At 46.3% G+C, this 16537-nt stretch overlaps 11 non-coding genes across 11 annotated transcripts; all 11 read right to left on the bottom strand.

The window, feature by feature from the left end:
- Window positions 1–641: 641 nt before the first annotated feature.
- LOC135011429 (U2 spliceosomal RNA) lies at window positions 642–832 on the bottom strand. The gene has a single exon (XR_010210521.1). It is a non-coding gene; the product is annotated as a U2 spliceosomal RNA (small nuclear RNA).
- A 1265-nt stretch (window positions 833–2097) lies between these two features.
- On the bottom strand, window positions 2098–2288 carry LOC135011428 (U2 spliceosomal RNA). The gene has a single exon (XR_010210520.1). It is a non-coding gene; the product is annotated as a U2 spliceosomal RNA (small nuclear RNA).
- Window positions 2289–3553: 1265 nt separating this feature from the next.
- Window positions 3554–3744, bottom strand: LOC135011427 (U2 spliceosomal RNA). The gene has a single exon (XR_010210519.1). It is a non-coding gene; the product is annotated as a U2 spliceosomal RNA (small nuclear RNA).
- A 1265-nt stretch (window positions 3745–5009) lies between these two features.
- On the bottom strand, window positions 5010–5200 carry LOC135011426 (U2 spliceosomal RNA). Its single transcript, XR_010210518.1, has one exon. It is a non-coding gene; the product is annotated as a U2 spliceosomal RNA (small nuclear RNA).
- A 1265-nt stretch (window positions 5201–6465) lies between these two features.
- LOC135011425 (U2 spliceosomal RNA) lies at window positions 6466–6656 on the bottom strand. The gene has a single exon (XR_010210517.1). It is a non-coding gene; the product is annotated as a U2 spliceosomal RNA (small nuclear RNA).
- Window positions 6657–7921: 1265 nt separating this feature from the next.
- On the bottom strand, window positions 7922–8112 carry LOC135011424 (U2 spliceosomal RNA). Its single transcript, XR_010210516.1, has one exon. It is a non-coding gene; the product is annotated as a U2 spliceosomal RNA (small nuclear RNA).
- A 1265-nt stretch (window positions 8113–9377) lies between these two features.
- LOC135011459 (U2 spliceosomal RNA) lies at window positions 9378–9568 on the bottom strand. Its single transcript, XR_010210549.1, has one exon. It is a non-coding gene; the product is annotated as a U2 spliceosomal RNA (small nuclear RNA).
- A 1265-nt stretch (window positions 9569–10833) lies between these two features.
- Window positions 10834–11024, bottom strand: LOC135011456 (U2 spliceosomal RNA). The gene has a single exon (XR_010210548.1). It is a non-coding gene; the product is annotated as a U2 spliceosomal RNA (small nuclear RNA).
- A 1265-nt stretch (window positions 11025–12289) lies between these two features.
- LOC135011445 (U2 spliceosomal RNA) lies at window positions 12290–12480 on the bottom strand. The gene has a single exon (XR_010210537.1). It is a non-coding gene; the product is annotated as a U2 spliceosomal RNA (small nuclear RNA).
- Window positions 12481–13746: 1266 nt separating this feature from the next.
- Window positions 13747–13937, bottom strand: LOC135011434 (U2 spliceosomal RNA). Its single transcript, XR_010210526.1, has one exon. It is a non-coding gene; the product is annotated as a U2 spliceosomal RNA (small nuclear RNA).
- Window positions 13938–15202: 1265 nt separating this feature from the next.
- LOC135011423 (U2 spliceosomal RNA) lies at window positions 15203–15393 on the bottom strand. Its single transcript, XR_010210515.1, has one exon. It is a non-coding gene; the product is annotated as a U2 spliceosomal RNA (small nuclear RNA).
- Between the last annotated feature and the right edge of the window lie 1144 nt (window positions 15394–16537).

Below are 16537 nucleotides of genomic sequence, written 5' to 3'. Positions count from 1 at the left end.
GCGACACACGTGATGTCACAATGTGCTTGGCTGTATGGACTGCATTTGCTTGGCTTGCTAACTGACATCCACTTGAGGGAGACACACACCAGGAGATGGATGCAGCATATACACATACTGCAGAGCTTGTGCCTTTAGTGCCTGTAACAGCAACTATCCACACCTCCTGCAACCAGCGTGGACACCACCGCCACAAAAATAAAAATTAGTTCCAAACATGAACAGGTCGAAAAGACCAGCCGAAAGGATGATCATGATAGTAAGTTAAAAATGTAGGAATTCATTTCGAAGAGGTAAGGCTTCTTCGTTCGTACTTAGTTTGCATTCAAGAATTAGGCCTACGTAGGCCTCACATCCAAATGCTGATCAACTGTTTCAATTTGTCTTGTGCAGAAGGAGGGAATTCAATGGAGACAAGAAGTAGACGCTAAATAAGACTCCACACAGTAGTTCACAGGTGCTTTTATTCATCCATTGTAACATTTTAATAGACAGCAAAGATTGAATACAATTTTGACACAGTATAAAAAGCATGCTTACAAAATCCAAGAGTTGATCAATGCAGCAGGCAAAAAAACATTGCAAATCCTGGGGAATAAGCTGAGAAGTCAGCATTCATCTATTTTTGGAATACAGAATAGGAAAGGTGCACCGGTCCCGGAGGTACTGCAATACCGGGTCAATGCGTGGAGTGGACAGAGCAAGCTCTTCTTCCATCTCCCTGTTCTAAAAATCCATTTAATATATGGCCCCCAGATAGGGGGCGTATCAGATATTAAACTGATAAGAACAGATACTACACTTGATCTTAGCCAAAAGGCCGAGAAGCGATAACCCGAATGTGGGCTGAGGGACCGGCGCAACCGAAACAGGATCTACAATCCATCATGGAGAATCACCCTCCCCAACGCACGCTCACACTATCTGCAGATTGACTTGACTTTTGTTGGCGGCGGCGGCGACAGCAAAGAAGAGGAGGAAGGAAGGAGAAGTCCGGACTGACAAGCAGGCAGTCACCCAGGCGCGCGCAACCACATTCCATCACTCACTCCTGCATCGTGAGTTTTCTCTCCTCTCCTGTCTTGCTGGCTGCTTGACTGACTGACTGGCTGGCTGATGCACAATCATTTGCATTTGGTCCGCCTCCGACAACCACACCCACCAGACGTCTGCCGCCCGTCCCGTCTGTCCCTGCTGGCTCCGTGCTTATTATCACATTGACACAATGCTATGCACTTGCACTTCATCACTTAAGCAGTGGGACATTCATTCTGCAATGGAAGGTTCCCTGGCTGCCTTGAACCTCCTGTCTCTAAAATCTGGATTGTTTCAACCAACCCGTTCATCCTGGCAGGCAGATTTCAATTTTTCACTACAGTGTGAGGGCTCTGTGAAGTCATCATGATGCACACTCTATGATGTCATCATGATGCGACACATGTGATGTCATCATTATGCGACACACGTGATGTCACAATGTGCTTGGCTGTATGGACTGCATTTGCTTGGCTTGCTAACTGACATCCACTTGAGGGAGACACACACCAGGAGATGGATGCAGCATATACACATACTGCAGAGCTTGTGCCTTTAGTGCCTGTAACAGCAACTATCCACACCTCCTGCAACCAGCGTGGACACCACCGCCACAAAAATAAAAATTAGTTCCAAACATGAACAGGTCGAAAAGACCAGCCGAAAGGATGATCATGATAGTAAGTTAAAAATGTAGGAATTCATTTCGAAGAGGTAAGGCTTCTTCGTTCGTACTTAGTTTGCATTCAAGAATTAGGCCTACGTAGGCCTCACATCCAAATGCTGATCAACTGTTTCAATTTGTCTTGTGCAGAAGGAGGGAATTCAATGGAGACAAGAAGTAGACGCTAAATAAGACTCCACACAGTAGTTCACAGGTGCTTTTATTCATCCATTGTAACATTTTAATAGACAGCAAAGATTGAATACAATTTTGACACAGTATAAAAAGCATGCTTACAAAATCCAAGAGTTGATCAATGCAGCAGGCAAAAAAACATTGCAAATCCTGGGGAATAAGCTGAGAAGTCAGCATTCATCTATTTTTGGAATACAGAATAGGAAAGGTGCACCGGTCCCGGAGGTACTGCAATACCGGGTCAATGCGTGGAGTGGACAGAGCAAGCTCTTCTTCCATCTCCCTGTTCTAAAAATCCATTTAATATATGGCCCCCAGATAGGGGGCGTATCAGATATTAAACTGATAAGAACAGATACTACACTTGATCTTAGCCAAAAGGCCGAGAAGCGATAACCCGAATGTGGGCTGAGGGACCGGCGCAACCGAAACAGGATCTACAATCCATCATGGAGAATCACCCTCCCCAACGCACGCTCACACTATCTGCAGATTGACTTGACTTTTGTTGGCGGCGGCGGCGACAGCAAAGAAGAGGAGGAAGGAAGGAGAAGTCCGGACTGACAAGCAGGCAGTCACCCAGGCGCGCGCAACCACATTCCATCACTCACTCCTGCATCGTGAGTTTTCTCTCCTCTCCTGTCTTGCTGGCTGCTTGACTGACTGACTGGCTGGCTGATGCACAATCATTTGCATTTGGTCCGCCTCCGACAACCACACCCACCAGACGTCTGCCGCCCGTCCCGTCTGTCCCTGCTGGCTCCGTGCTTATTATCACATTGACACAATGCTATGCACTTGCACTTCATCACTTAAGCAGTGGGACATTCATTCTGCAATGGAAGGTTCCCTGGCTGCCTTGAACCTCCTGTCTCTAAAATCTGGATTGTTTCAACCAACCCGTTCATCCTGGCAGGCAGATTTCAATTTTTCACTACAGTGTGAGGGCTCTGTGAAGTCATCATGATGCACACTCTATGATGTCATCATGATGCGACACATGTGATGTCATCATTATGCGACACACGTGATGTCACAATGTGCTTGGCTGTATGGACTGCATTTGCTTGGCTTGCTAACTGACATCCACTTGAGGGAGACACACACCAGGAGATGGATGCAGCATATACACATACTGCAGAGCTTGTGCCTTTAGTGCCTGTAACAGCAACTATCCACACCTCCTGCAACCAGCGTGGACACCACCGCCACAAAAATAAAAATTAGTTCCAAACATGAACAGGTCGAAAAGACCAGCCGAAAGGATGATCATGATAGTAAGTTAAAAATGTAGGAATTCATTTCGAAGAGGTAAGGCTTCTTCGTTCGTACTTAGTTTGCATTCAAGAATTAGGCCTACGTAGGCCTCACATCCAAATGCTGATCAACTGTTTCAATTTGTCTTGTGCAGAAGGAGGGAATTCAATGGAGACAAGAAGTAGACGCTAAATAAGACTCCACACAGTAGTTCACAGGTGCTTTTATTCATCCATTGTAACATTTTAATAGACAGCAAAGATTGAATACAATTTTGACACAGTATAAAAAGCATGCTTACAAAATCCAAGAGTTGATCAATGCAGCAGGCAAAAAAACATTGCAAATCCTGGGGAATAAGCTGAGAAGTCAGCATTCATCTATTTTTGGAATACAGAATAGGAAAGGTGCACCGGTCCCGGAGGTACTGCAATACCGGGTCAATGCGTGGAGTGGACAGAGCAAGCTCTTCTTCCATCTCCCTGTTCTAAAAATCCATTTAATATATGGCCCCCAGATAGGGGGCGTATCAGATATTAAACTGATAAGAACAGATACTACACTTGATCTTAGCCAAAAGGCCGAGAAGCGATAACCCGAATGTGGGCTGAGGGACCGGCGCAACCGAAACAGGATCTACAATCCATCATGGAGAATCACCCTCCCCAACGCACGCTCACACTATCTGCAGATTGACTTGACTTTTGTTGGCGGCGGCGGCGACAGCAAAGAAGAGGAGGAAGGAAGGAGAAGTCCGGACTGACAAGCAGGCAGTCACCCAGGCGCGCGCAACCACATTCCATCACTCACTCCTGCATCGTGAGTTTTCTCTCCTCTCCTGTCTTGCTGGCTGCTTGACTGACTGACTGGCTGGCTGATGCACAATCATTTGCATTTGGTCCGCCTCCGACAACCACACCCACCAGACGTCTGCCGCCCGTCCCGTCTGTCCCTGCTGGCTCCGTGCTTATTATCACATTGACACAATGCTATGCACTTGCACTTCATCACTTAAGCAGTGGGACATTCATTCTGCAATGGAAGGTTCCCTGGCTGCCTTGAACCTCCTGTCTCTAAAATCTGGATTGTTTCAACCAACCCGTTCATCCTGGCAGGCAGATTTCAATTTTTCACTACAGTGTGAGGGCTCTGTGAAGTCATCATGATGCACACTCTATGATGTCATCATGATGCGACACATGTGATGTCATCATTATGCGACACACGTGATGTCACAATGTGCTTGGCTGTATGGACTGCATTTGCTTGGCTTGCTAACTGACATCCACTTGAGGGAGACACACACCAGGAGATGGATGCAGCATATACACATACTGCAGAGCTTGTGCCTTTAGTGCCTGTAACAGCAACTATCCACACCTCCTGCAACCAGCGTGGACACCACCGCCACAAAAATAAAAATTAGTTCCAAACATGAACAGGTCGAAAAGACCAGCCGAAAGGATGATCATGATAGTAAGTTAAAAATGTAGGAATTCATTTCGAAGAGGTAAGGCTTCTTCGTTCGTACTTAGTTTGCATTCAAGAATTAGGCCTACGTAGGCCTCACATCCAAATGCTGATCAACTGTTTCAATTTGTCTTGTGCAGAAGGAGGGAATTCAATGGAGACAAGAAGTAGACGCTAAATAAGACTCCACACAGTAGTTCACAGGTGCTTTTATTCATCCATTGTAACATTTTAATAGACAGCAAAGATTGAATACAATTTTGACACAGTATAAAAAGCATGCTTACAAAATCCAAGAGTTGATCAATGCAGCAGGCAAAAAAACATTGCAAATCCTGGGGAATAAGCTGAGAAGTCAGCATTCATCTATTTTTGGAATACAGAATAGGAAAGGTGCACCGGTCCCGGAGGTACTGCAATACCGGGTCAATGCGTGGAGTGGACAGAGCAAGCTCTTCTTCCATCTCCCTGTTCTAAAAATCCATTTAATATATGGCCCCCAGATAGGGGGCGTATCAGATATTAAACTGATAAGAACAGATACTACACTTGATCTTAGCCAAAAGGCCGAGAAGCGATAACCCGAATGTGGGCTGAGGGACCGGCGCAACCGAAACAGGATCTACAATCCATCATGGAGAATCACCCTCCCCAACGCACGCTCACACTATCTGCAGATTGACTTGACTTTTGTTGGCGGCGGCGGCGACAGCAAAGAAGAGGAGGAAGGAAGGAGAAGTCCGGACTGACAAGCAGGCAGTCACCCAGGCGCGCGCAACCACATTCCATCACTCACTCCTGCATCGTGAGTTTTCTCTCCTCTCCTGTCTTGCTGGCTGCTTGACTGACTGACTGGCTGGCTGATGCACAATCATTTGCATTTGGTCCGCCTCCGACAACCACACCCACCAGACGTCTGCCGCCCGTCCCGTCTGTCCCTGCTGGCTCCGTGCTTATTATCACATTGACACAATGCTATGCACTTGCACTTCATCACTTAAGCAGTGGGACATTCATTCTGCAATGGAAGGTTCCCTGGCTGCCTTGAACCTCCTGTCTCTAAAATCTGGATTGTTTCAACCAACCCGTTCATCCTGGCAGGCAGATTTCAATTTTTCACTACAGTGTGAGGGCTCTGTGAAGTCATCATGATGCACACTCTATGATGTCATCATGATGCGACACATGTGATGTCATCATTATGCGACACACGTGATGTCACAATGTGCTTGGCTGTATGGACTGCATTTGCTTGGCTTGCTAACTGACATCCACTTGAGGGAGACACACACCAGGAGATGGATGCAGCATATACACATACTGCAGAGCTTGTGCCTTTAGTGCCTGTAACAGCAACTATCCACACCTCCTGCAACCAGCGTGGACACCACCGCCACAAAAATAAAAATTAGTTCCAAACATGAACAGGTCGAAAAGACCAGCCGAAAGGATGATCATGATAGTAAGTTAAAAATGTAGGAATTCATTTCGAAGAGGTAAGGCTTCTTCGTTCGTACTTAGTTTGCATTCAAGAATTAGGCCTACGTAGGCCTCACATCCAAATGCTGATCAACTGTTTCAATTTGTCTTGTGCAGAAGGAGGGAATTCAATGGAGACAAGAAGTAGACGCTAAATAAGACTCCACACAGTAGTTCACAGGTGCTTTTATTCATCCATTGTAACATTTTAATAGACAGCAAAGATTGAATACAATTTTGACACAGTATAAAAAGCATGCTTACAAAATCCAAGAGTTGATCAATGCAGCAGGCAAAAAAACATTGCAAATCCTGGGGAATAAGCTGAGAAGTCAGCATTCATCTATTTTTGGAATACAGAATAGGAAAGGTGCACCGGTCCCGGAGGTACTGCAATACCGGGTCAATGCGTGGAGTGGACAGAGCAAGCTCTTCTTCCATCTCCCTGTTCTAAAAATCCATTTAATATATGGCCCCCAGATAGGGGGCGTATCAGATATTAAACTGATAAGAACAGATACTACACTTGATCTTAGCCAAAAGGCCGAGAAGCGATAACCCGAATGTGGGCTGAGGGACCGGCGCAACCGAAACAGGATCTACAATCCATCATGGAGAATCACCCTCCCCAACGCACGCTCACACTATCTGCAGATTGACTTGACTTTTGTTGGCGGCGGCGGCGACAGCAAAGAAGAGGAGGAAGGAAGGAGAAGTCCGGACTGACAAGCAGGCAGTCACCCAGGCGCGCGCAACCACATTCCATCACTCACTCCTGCATCGTGAGTTTTCTCTCCTCTCCTGTCTTGCTGGCTGCTTGACTGACTGACTGGCTGGCTGATGCACAATCATTTGCATTTGGTCCGCCTCCGACAACCACACCCACCAGACGTCTGCCGCCCGTCCCGTCTGTCCCTGCTGGCTCCGTGCTTATTATCACATTGACACAATGCTATGCACTTGCACTTCATCACTTAAGCAGTGGGACATTCATTCTGCAATGGAAGGTTCCCTGGCTGCCTTGAACCTCCTGTCTCTAAAATCTGGATTGTTTCAACCAACCCGTTCATCCTGGCAGGCAGATTTCAATTTTTCACTACAGTGTGAGGGCTCTGTGAAGTCATCATGATGCACACTCTATGATGTCATCATGATGCGACACATGTGATGTCATCATTATGCGACACACGTGATGTCACAATGTGCTTGGCTGTATGGACTGCATTTGCTTGGCTTGCTAACTGACATCCACTTGAGGGAGACACACACCAGGAGATGGATGCAGCATATACACATACTGCAGAGCTTGTGCCTTTAGTGCCTGTAACAGCAACTATCCACACCTCCTGCAACCAGCGTGGACACCACCGCCACAAAAATAAAAATTAGTTCCAAACATGAACAGGTCGAAAAGACCAGCCGAAAGGATGATCATGATAGTAAGTTAAAAATGTAGGAATTCATTTCGAAGAGGTAAGGCTTCTTCGTTCGTACTTAGTTTGCATTCAAGAATTAGGCCTACGTAGGCCTCACATCCAAATGCTGATCAACTGTTTCAATTTGTCTTGTGCAGAAGGAGGGAATTCAATGGAGACAAGAAGTAGACGCTAAATAAGACTCCACACAGTAGTTCACAGGTGCTTTTATTCATCCATTGTAACATTTTAATAGACAGCAAAGATTGAATACAATTTTGACACAGTATAAAAAGCATGCTTACAAAATCCAAGAGTTGATCAATGCAGCAGGCAAAAAAACATTGCAAATCCTGGGGAATAAGCTGAGAAGTCAGCATTCATCTATTTTTGGAATACAGAATAGGAAAGGTGCACCGGTCCCGGAGGTACTGCAATACCGGGTCAATGCGTGGAGTGGACAGAGCAAGCTCTTCTTCCATCTCCCTGTTCTAAAAATCCATTTAATATATGGCCCCCAGATAGGGGGCGTATCAGATATTAAACTGATAAGAACAGATACTACACTTGATCTTAGCCAAAAGGCCGAGAAGCGATAACCCGAATGTGGGCTGAGGGACCGGCGCAACCGAAACAGGATCTACAATCCATCATGGAGAATCACCCTCCCCAACGCACGCTCACACTATCTGCAGATTGACTTGACTTTTGTTGGCGGCGGCGGCGACAGCAAAGAAGAGGAGGAAGGAAGGAGAAGTCCGGACTGACAAGCAGGCAGTCACCCAGGCGCGCGCAACCACATTCCATCACTCACTCCTGCATCGTGAGTTTTCTCTCCTCTCCTGTCTTGCTGGCTGCTTGACTGACTGACTGGCTGGCTGATGCACAATCATTTGCATTTGGTCCGCCTCCGACAACCACACCCACCAGACGTCTGCCGCCCGTCCCGTCTGTCCCTGCTGGCTCCGTGCTTATTATCACATTGACACAATGCTATGCACTTGCACTTCATCACTTAAGCAGTGGGACATTCATTCTGCAATGGAAGGTTCCCTGGCTGCCTTGAACCTCCTGTCTCTAAAATCTGGATTGTTTCAACCAACCCGTTCATCCTGGCAGGCAGATTTCAATTTTTCACTACAGTGTGAGGGCTCTGTGAAGTCATCATGATGCACACTCTATGATGTCATCATGATGCGACACATGTGATGTCATCATTATGCGACACACGTGATGTCACAATGTGCTTGGCTGTATGGACTGCATTTGCTTGGCTTGCTAACTGACATCCACTTGAGGGAGACACACACCAGGAGATGGATGCAGCATATACACATACTGCAGAGCTTGTGCCTTTAGTGCCTGTAACAGCAACTATCCACACCTCCTGCAACCAGCGTGGACACCACCGCCACAAAAATAAAAATTAGTTCCAAACATGAACAGGTCGAAAAGACCAGCCGAAAGGATGATCATGATAGTAAGTTAAAAATGTAGGAATTCATTTCGAAGAGGTAAGGCTTCTTCGTTCGTACTTAGTTTGCATTCAAGAATTAGGCCTACGTAGGCCTCACATCCAAATGCTGATCAACTGTTTCAATTTGTCTTGTGCAGAAGGAGGGAATTCAATGGAGACAAGAAGTAGACGCTAAATAAGACTCCACACAGTAGTTCACAGGTGCTTTTATTCATCCATTGTAACATTTTAATAGACAGCAAAGATTGAATACAATTTTGACACAGTATAAAAAGCATGCTTACAAAATCCAAGAGTTGATCAATGCAGCAGGCAAAAAAACATTGCAAATCCTGGGGAATAAGCTGAGAAGTCAGCATTCATCTATTTTTGGAATACAGAATAGGAAAGGTGCACCGGTCCCGGAGGTACTGCAATACCGGGTCAATGCGTGGAGTGGACAGAGCAAGCTCTTCTTCCATCTCCCTGTTCTAAAAATCCATTTAATATATGGCCCCCAGATAGGGGGCGTATCAGATATTAAACTGATAAGAACAGATACTACACTTGATCTTAGCCAAAAGGCCGAGAAGCGATAACCCGAATGTGGGCTGAGGGACCGGCGCAACCGAAACAGGATCTACAATCCATCATGGAGAATCACCCTCCCCAACGCACGCTCACACTATCTGCAGATTGACTTGACTTTTGTTGGCGGCGGCGGCGACAGCAAAGAAGAGGAGGAAGGAAGGAGAAGTCCGGACTGACAAGCAGGCAGTCACCCAGGCGCGCGCAACCACATTCCATCACTCACTCCTGCATCGTGAGTTTTCTCTCCTCTCCTGTCTTGCTGGCTGCTTGACTGACTGACTGGCTGGCTGATGCACAATCATTTGCATTTGGTCCGCCTCCGACAACCACACCCACCAGACGTCTGCCGCCCGTCCCGTCTGTCCCTGCTGGCTCCGTGCTTATTATCACATTGACACAATGCTATGCACTTGCACTTCATCACTTAAGCAGTGGGACATTCATTCTGCAATGGAAGGTTCCCTGGCTGCCTTGAACCTCCTGTCTCTAAAATCTGGATTGTTTCAACCAACCCGTTCATCCTGGCAGGCAGATTTCAATTTTTCACTACAGTGTGAGGGCTCTGTGAAGTCATCATGATGCACACTCTATGATGTCATCATGATGCGACACATGTGATGTCATCATTATGCGACACACGTGATGTCACAATGTGCTTGGCTGTATGGACTGCATTTGCTTGGCTTGCTAACTGACATCCACTTGAGGGAGACACACACCAGGAGATGGATGCAGCATATACACATACTGCAGAGCTTGTGCCTTTAGTGCCTGTAACAGCAACTATCCACACCTCCTGCAACCAGCGTGGACACCACCGCCACAAAAATAAAAATTAGTTCCAAACATGAACAGGTCGAAAAGACCAGCCGAAAGGATGATCATGATAGTAAGTTAAAAATGTAGGAATTCATTTCGAAGAGGTAAGGCTTCTTCGTTCGTACTTAGTTTGCATTCAAGAATTAGGCCTACGTAGGCCTCACATCCAAATGCTGATCAACTGTTTCAATTTGTCTTGTGCAGAAGGAGGGAATTCAATGGAGACAAGAAGTAGACGCTAAATAAGACTCCACACAGTAGTTCACAGGTGCTTTTATTCATCCATTGTAACATTTTAATAGACAGCAAAGATTGAATACAATTTTGACACAGTATAAAAAGCATGCTTACAAAATCCAAGAGTTGATCAATGCAGCAGGCAAAAAAACATTGCAAATCCTGGGGAATAAGCTGAGAAGTCAGCATTCATCTATTTTTGGAATACAGAATAGGAAAGGTGCACCGGTCCCGGAGGTACTGCAATACCGGGTCAATGCGTGGAGTGGACAGAGCAAGCTCTTCTTCCATCTCCCTGTTCTAAAAATCCATTTAATATATGGCCCCCAGATAGGGGGCGTATCAGATATTAAACTGATAAGAACAGATACTACACTTGATCTTAGCCAAAAGGCCGAGAAGCGATAACCCGAATGTGGGCTGAGGGACCGGCGCAACCGAAACAGGATCTACAATCCATCATGGAGAATCACCCTCCCCAACGCACGCTCACACTATCTGCAGATTGACTTGACTTTTGTTGGCGGCGGCGGCGACAGCAAAGAAGAGGAGGAAGGAAGGAGAAGTCCGGACTGACAAGCAGGCAGTCACCCAGGCGCGCGCAACCACATTCCATCACTCACTCCTGCATCGTGAGTTTTCTCTCCTCTCCTGTCTTGCTGGCTGCTTGACTGACTGACTGGCTGGCTGATGCACAATCATTTGCATTTGGTCCGCCTCCGACAACCACACCCACCAGACGTCTGCCGCCCGTCCCGTCTGTCCCTGCTGGCTCCGTGCTTATTATCACATTGACACAATGCTATGCACTTGCACTTCATCACTTAAGCAGTGGGACATTCATTCTGCAATGGAAGGTTCCCTGGCTGCCTTGAACCTCCTGTCTCTAAAATCTGGATTGTTTCAACCAACCCGTTCATCCTGGCAGGCAGATTTCAATTTTTCACTACAGTGTGAGGGCTCTGTGAAGTCATCATGATGCACACTCTATGATGTCATCATGATGCGACACATGTGATGTCATCATTATGCGACACACGTGATGTCACAATGTGCTTGGCTGTATGGACTGCATTTGCTTGGCTTGCTAACTGACATCCACTTGAGGGAGACACACACCAGGAGATGGATGCAGCATATACACATACTGCAGAGCTTGTGCCTTTAGTGCCTGTAACAGCAACTATCCACACCTCCTGCAACCAGCGTGGACACCACCGCCACAAAAATAAAAATTAGTTCCAAACATGAACAGGTCGAAAAGACCAGCCGAAAGGATGATCATGATAGTAAGTTAAAAATGTAGGAATTCATTTCGAAGAGGTAAGGCTTCTTCGTTCGTACTTAGTTTGCATTCAAGAATTAGGCCTACGTAGGCCTCACATCCAAATGCTGATCAACTGTTTCAATTTGTCTTGTGCAGAAGGAGGGAATTCAATGGAGACAAGAAGTAGACGCTAAATAAGACTCCACACAGTAGTTCACAGGTGCTTTTATTCATCCATTGTAACATTTTAATAGACAGCAAAGATTGAATACAATTTTGACACAGTATAAAAAGCATGCTTACAAAATCCAAGAGTTGATCAATGCAGCAGGCAAAAAAACATTGCAAATCCTGGGGAATAAGCTGAGAAGTCAGCATTCATCTATTTTTGGAATACAGAATAGGAAAGGTGCACCGGTCCCGGAGGTACTGCAATACCGGGTCAATGCGTGGAGTGGACAGAGCAAGCTCTTCTTCCATCTCCCTGTTCTAAAAATCCATTTAATATATGGCCCCCAGATAGGGGGCGTATCAGATATTAAACTGATAAGAACAGATACTACACTTGATCTTAGCCAAAAGGCCGAGAAGCGATAACCCGAATGTGGGCTGAGGGACCGGCGCAACCGAAACAGGATCTACAATCCATCATGGAGAATCACCCTCCCCAACGCACGCTCACACTATCTGCAGATTGACTTGACTTTTGTTGGCGGCGGCGGCGACAGCAAAGAAGAGGAGGAAGGAAGGAGAAGTCCGGACTGACAAGCAGGCAGTCACCCAGGCTGCGCGCAACCACATTCCATCACTCACTCCTGCATCGTGAGTTTTCTCTCCTCTCCTGTCTTGCTGGCTGCTTGACTGACTGACTGGCTGGCTGATGCACAATCATTTGCATTTGGTCCGCCTCCGACAACCACACCCACCAGACGTCTGCCGCCCGTCCCGTCTGTCCCTGCTGGCTCCGTGCTTATTATCACATTGACACAATGCTATGCACTTGCACTTCATCACTTAAGCAGTGGGACATTCATTCTGCAATGGAAGGTTCCCTGGCTGCCTTGAACCTCCTGTCTCTAAAATCTGGATTGTTTCAACCAACCCGTTCATCCTGGCAGGCAGATTTCAATTTTTCACTACAGTGTGAGGGCTCTGTGAAGTCATCATGATGCACACTCTATGATGTCATCATGATGCGACACATGTGATGTCATCATTATGCGACACACGTGATGTCACAATGTGCTTGGCTGTATGGACTGCATTTGCTTGGCTTGCTAACTGACATCCACTTGAGGGAGACACACACCAGGAGATGGATGCAGCATATACACATACTGCAGAGCTTGTGCCTTTAGTGCCTGTAACAGCAACTATCCACACCTCCTGCAACCAGCGTGGACACCACCGCCACAAAAATAAAAATTAGTTCCAAACATGAACAGGTCGAAAAGACCAGCCGAAAGGATGATCATGATAGTAAGTTAAAAATGTAGGAATTCATTTCGAAGAGGTAAGGCTTCTTCGTTCGTACTTAGTTTGCATTCAAGAATTAGGCCTACGTAGGCCTCACATCCAAATGCTGATCAACTGTTTCAATTTGTCTTGTGCAGAAGGAGGGAATTCAATGGAGACAAGAAGTAGACGCTAAATAAGACTCCACACAGTAGTTCACAGGTGCTTTTATTCATCCATTGTAACATTTTAATAGACAGCAAAGATTGAATACAATTTTGACACAGTATAAAAAGCATGCTTACAAAATCCAAGAGTTGATCAATGCAGCAGGCAAAAAAACATTGCAAATCCTGGGGAATAAGCTGAGAAGTCAGCATTCATCTATTTTTGGAATACAGAATAGGAAAGGTGCACCGGTCCCGGAGGTACTGCAATACCGGGTCAATGCGTGGAGTGGACAGAGCAAGCTCTTCTTCCATCTCCCTGTTCTAAAAATCCATTTAATATATGGCCCCCAGATAGGGGGCGTATCAGATATTAAACTGATAAGAACAGATACTACACTTGATCTTAGCCAAAAGGCCGAGAAGCGATAACCCGAATGTGGGCTGAGGGACCGGCGCAACCGAAACAGGATCTACAATCCATCATGGAGAATCACCCTCCCCAACGCACGCTCACACTATCTGCAGATTGACTTGACTTTTGTTGGCGGCGGCGGCGACAGCAAAGAAGAGGAGGAAGGAAGGAGAAGTCCGGACTGACAAGCAGGCAGTCACCCAGGCGCGCGCAACCACATTCCATCACTCACTCCTGCATCGTGAGTTTTCTCTCCTCTCCTGTCTTGCTGGCTGCTTGACTGACTGACTGGCTGGCTGATGCACAATCATTTGCATTTGGTCCGCCTCCGACAACCACACCCACCAGACGTCTGCCGCCCGTCCCGTCTGTCCCTGCTGGCTCCGTGCTTATTATCACATTGACACAATGCTATGCACTTGCACTTCATCACTTAAGCAGTGGGACATTCATTCTGCAATGGAAGGTTCCCTGGCTGCCTTGAACCTCCTGTCTCTAAAATCTGGATTGTTTCAACCAACCCGTTCATCCTGGCAGGCAGATTTCAATTTTTCACTACAGTGTGAGGGCTCTGTGAAGTCATCATGATGCACACTCTATGATGTCATCATGATGCGACACATGTGATGTCATCATTATGCGACACACGTGATGTCACAATGTGCTTGGCTGTATGGACTGCATTTGCTTGGCTTGCTAACTGACATCCACTTGAGGGAGACACACACCAGGAGATGGATGCAGCATATACACATACTGCAGAGCTTGTGCCTTTAGTGCCTGTAACAGCAACTATCCACACCTCCTGCAACCAGCGTGGACACCACCGCCACAAAAATAAAAATTAGTTCCAAACATGAACAGGTCGAAAAGACCAGCCGAAAGGATGATCATGATAGTAAGTTAAAAATGTAGGAATTCATTTCGAAGAGGTAAGGCTTCTTCGTTCGTACTTAGTTTGCATTCAAGAATTAGGCCTACGTAGGCCTCACATCCAAATGCTGATCAACTGTTTCAATTTGTCTTGTGCAGAAGGAGGGAATTCAATGGAGACAAGAAGTAGACGCTAAATAAGACTCCACACAGTAGTTCACAGGTGCTTTTATTCATCCATTGTAACATTTTAATAGACAGCAAAGATTGAATACAATTTTGACACAGTATAAAAAGCATGCTTACAAAATCCAAGAGTTGATCAATGCAGCAGGCAAAAAAACATTGCAAATCCTGGGGAATAAGCTGAGAAGTCAGCATTCATCTATTTTTGGAATACAGAATAGGAAAGGTGCACCGGTCCCGGAGGTACTGCAATACCGGGTCAATGCGTGGAGTGGACAGAGCAAGCTCTTCTTCCATCTCCCTGTTCTAAAAATCCATTTAATATATGGCCCCCAGATAGGGGGCGTATCAGATATTAAACTGATAAGAACAGATACTACACTTGATCTTAGCCAAAAGGCCGAGAAGCGATAACCCGAATGTGGGCTGAGGGACCGGCGCAACCGAAACAGGATCTACAATCCATCATGGAGAATCACCCTCCCCAACGCACGCTCACACTATCTGCAGATTGACTTGACTTTTGTTGGCGGCGGCGGCGACAGCAAAGAAGAGGAGGAAGGAAGGAGAAGTCCGGACTGACAAGCAGGCAGTCACCCAGGCGCGCGCAACCACATTCCATCACTCACTCCTGCATCGTGAGTTTTCTCTCCTCTCCTGTCTTGCTGGCTGCTTGACTGACTGACTGGCTGGCTGATGCACAATCATTTGCATTTGGTCCGCCTCCGACAACCACACCCACCAGACGTCTGCCGCCCGTCCCGTCTGTCCCTGCTGGCTCCGTGCTTATTATCACATTGACACAATGCTATGCACTTGCACTTCATCACTTAAGCAGTGGGACATTCATTCTGCAATGGAAGGTTCCCTGGCTGCCTTGAACCTCCTGTCTCTAAAATCTGGATTGTTTCAACCAACCCGTTCATCCTGGCAGGCAGATTTCAATTTTTCACTACAGTGTGAGGGCTCTGTGAAGTCATCATGATGCACACTCTATGATGTCATCATGATGCGACACATGTGATGTCATCATTATGCGACACACGTGATGTCACAATGTGCTTGGCTGTATGGACTGCATTTGCTTGGCTTGCTAACTGACATCCACTTGAGGGAGACACACACCAGGAGATGGATGCAGCATATACACATACTGCAGAGCTTGTGCCTTTAGTGCCTGTAACAGCAACTATCCACACCTCCTGCAACCAGCGTGGACACCACCGCCACAAAAATAAAAATTAGTTCCAAACATGAACAGGTCGAAAAGACCAGCCGAAAGGATGATCATGATAGTAAGTTAAAAATGTAGGAATTCATTTCGAAGAGGTAAGGCTTCTTCGTTCGTACTTAGTTTGCATTCAAGAATTAGGCCTACGTAGGCCTCACATCCAAATGCTGATCAACTGTTTCAATTTGTCTTGTGCAGAAGGAGGGAATTCAATGGAGACAAGAAGTAGACGCTAAATAAGACTCCACACAGTAGTTCACAGGTGCTTTTATTCATCCATTGTAACATTTTAATAGACAGCAAAGATTGAATACAATTTTGACAC

The sequence above is a fragment of the Pseudophryne corroboree genome, unplaced genomic scaffold (genome assembly GCF_028390025.1).
Source record: "Pseudophryne corroboree isolate aPseCor3 unplaced genomic scaffold, aPseCor3.hap2 scaffold_2439, whole genome shotgun sequence".
Lineage (NCBI taxonomy): Eukaryota > Metazoa > Chordata > Amphibia > Anura > Myobatrachidae > Pseudophryne > Pseudophryne corroboree.
This window is presented reverse-complemented; position numbering and strand designations above follow the sequence as displayed.